This window comes from Arachis ipaensis, chromosome B8, assembly GCF_059453495.1.
Source record: "Arachis ipaensis isolate K30076 ecotype BB chromosome B8, ASM5945349v1, whole genome shotgun sequence".
Classification (NCBI taxonomy): domain Eukaryota; kingdom Viridiplantae; phylum Streptophyta; class Magnoliopsida; order Fabales; family Fabaceae; genus Arachis; species Arachis ipaensis.
In genome coordinates, this window is record NC_142443.1 from 2,593,026 (window position 1) to 2,596,479 (window position 3,454).

Genomic DNA, 3,454 nt, shown 5'->3' on the forward strand with positions numbered 1-3,454 from the left:
TTTGGGTGGGTTGGGTTTGTGTATTTGCTGCTGTAGAATTTTTCTAAAGCAAGGCAACAGTGTGTAATTTCATTGAACCTGGTATGAAAAGTGTGTATGAGTATGCTGCTGTTGTTGTTGTAGGTAAATTGGGTTAGGGTTTATTTATTAGGTGTGTTTCCTGAATCTGTTTCAACATGTATGAATGACAATTATGTAAGTATGATTGGTTTCTAAAATGATAATAGAATTTTTTCTTGGCAAATACATGGGTTCTATTACTGAACAATTCCATAACAATGTCATAAACATGAAACAAAGTCAAACTTAACTCAACATGGTAAATGTCAGAATAACATACATAATAAACATAGTGTTTTACACCAAGAATTAATCCCAAAAGTGTTGGTTGGTCCAAGCCAATAATTCAATACAACATTTAGTAGCTCATAGAAAAAATATCACCAACAAAAAGTAACTAACAAGTCCACACTGATATTACCAGAATCTAAACACAAACATAACTCAAAATAAACCAACATGCATTGTATACAAATATGACAATATGATGCTAAGTTTTCCATTTTCTTAAAGTAATCCCCATTTTCTTGGAGGCAACTTTGCCATTAACTTCAATTTCTTTGGAGAAACATGAAGTGCTCCAGAAAGTCTGACAAAAAAGTGTCTAACAGGTTGGCTTGAAGATGTGGTAAGGGTTGGCTGAGATGCGAGAAGAGTTCTGGTGGTTAGCTGTGCTGAGGATGAAGGAGCTGCTGAACTTATTGGGATGGCAAGCTTCTTGGGTTATGGATCATGTTGGGCTGAACAGTTGGGCTTAGTGGTTCCCTTAGGCCTGCCTCTAGGCCTTTTTGGCGTGTTGCAGAGTTGGACTGGGTTGAAGATGGTGGTTGTATTGCTGAAGCAGCTTTCTGCTTGACACTAGGGATGTCAATGGGGCGGGGCGGGGGCGGGGAATGCCTCCCTGCTCCCCGTCCCTGCCCCCAGAATTAATCCCCGTCCCCGCCCCGTTTCCCGTCGTAGGGGGATAATTGTCCCCATCCCCGTTTTCTGCGTTTCCCGTGGGGCCCCATTCTCCATATCCCTATGTTTAACATTCATATGGAAATTATAGTAAAAAAATATCAAAAAAACAAAAAACAAACTAAACAATATTATTACAAACACACAAATATATCTTATCTAAGATTATAAGTCCAGAAATACAACATAGCAAATCATAGTCCATAAAATAAAATCTTAAAATACAACTTCCATTATAAAGAAAGCAATAAAACAAAGTCTTTAATATCAAATATTCTTTCAATGTCAGCATAAAACTTCCAACAAGCATCTCTGTATTCTCTGTTAAAATAGCAGAGACATAAATATATTAACATACAGTGACGAGAATGGAAGCAAACACGCAGATGCAGAAGTGGAGAGGGGAAGGATGTCGTGCCTGAAGAGAGAGAACGACGCGGTGAAGCTGCCAGGGTGACGGCGCAAGAGTGGCCGGTGGCGAGCTATGAGGGTTTTGAAGTTTTAACAAAGTGGAGAGTGAGTGAGTGACTGGAGTCTGGAGAGTTGGGACTTGGGTGGGAATAGAGAGTTAGAGACGGCGCAGCAACAAAGGTGAGAAGGGAAGATAGGGTTAGGGTTTTTTAATGGGTAAAATTACTAAAATACCCCCTATGTTAGAAATAAAGTAAGGGTATTTAAGTAAGTTTAACAATTTGGGGAATTATCGGGGATGAGGAGGGGATCCCCGCTCGGGTCTCCGCACCTGTCTCGGGGGAATTTTGCTCCACGTTCCCATCCCACGGAAAAAATTTTCCACCATCAGGCCCCCATTAGGGGCGGTCCCCGTGGGATCCCCGCCTCCTGGGGATTTTTGACACCCCTACTTGACACCTAATTTAGGAGTGGGATATGAAGATGCAGTCTTCCTTCCTCCCTTGGCAGTTGGAGACTATGATTTAATGCTTCCCTTCTTTTGCTTGCCTTTGCTTAGCTTCTTTGAATGTTGGGCCTAAGAAACAATTTCAATTAACCAAAACAATATTAGGCTTATGACAAACCTCAGACAAGCAGCAAGAAAAATTAAAAAGCATACCTCATCCTCAATAGGTTTAGGGCATCTGCTTTTGTTGTGTCCAACTGAACTACATATAGAGCACCTTTGTTTCTCCTCCTTCCTTGACAAGTGAATGCGGCTGCTCTGTCTTTCATCTCCAGCAGTTGGTCTCTTCTTTTACACTGGCCTGTGACTAGGCCTTCTATATGGGGTGGCATAACATCAGGATGTGCTGTTCTCTCCCAGAGATCAGGTCTGTTCAATGGGTGAATGACTGACTCGTAGCACTTCAAGTACGCTTCTTTCTTATAACAGTCGGCCACAAAAGGTTCCAAGTCAAGCCCCTTGAATTTGATGCAACTAATAGCATGGACACAAGGTATGTCCCTCATCTACCACCTTCTACATGAACACTCATAAGTGCCTAAGTCAACAACAAACTTGTCTAATCCGTTAACAACATCATATTTCTGAGTTGCAGACCAATATGGCCGGCTAGCCGCCACTCCGCAGCTGATCTAGACCTCCTCTCCAACCTAATTCTAATCCTAGGTAAGATTGTCCCTAAATTGTTCTGAGCAAGTTCCCTATTTTCTACCCACTTAGTCATTAGTTTAACCCTGATCTCCTCTAACATTGTAACTATAGGCTTCTCTTTAGCATCAACTACGATAGAATTAAAGCTCTTAGACATGTTGTTAACCAGTGTATCTACTTTAGAATTAAAGGTGAACCTAGATCTAGACCAATACCTAGGAGGGATAGCAATTAGGTACCGAAAAGCTTCCTGATTCACAGCTTTCAATTTGGCCATGTACCTCTCCCAATCCTTCCAGTGAGTCACTTTAGCACACTTCCACAATAGTTGCTTCAGTTGTAACCCTGGAAGCCTTTTCCTGAAGTTGCTGTATAAGTGTCTCACACATAATCAATTGTCCACTCCTGATATAACATCCTCGTATGCTGGCAACAAACCCTACACTAATGAAATCAACGAGGATATAGTTAGGGATACTTGATATGCAGTAATTCACAATGTAAATGTGCATAAGTAAAATGTGGTGAAGTATGCTTACTTTCTGTTGATCAGACATGAATGTGGATCTTCCCATCTTCTCAACCCCAATGTCAGATGCAAGATGATTTAGGAACCAAATCCATGAGTCCTTGGTCTCCGCCTCTACAATCGCATATGCAATGGGCAGCATTTGGTCATTCGGATCCCAACGACCCAACCTATTGTAGTGAGAAATTGTCCTCCCTGGGGTGTCTTCAAAAAGCAACCATCTAGATTAATGAAAGACCTGCAATGCTGGAAGCTCTGCTTGCATGCTTCCAAGCACACGTAGATCCTCTGGAAGATGCAATAATTGGTCATGGATAAGGCTTGTGCTTCATTAT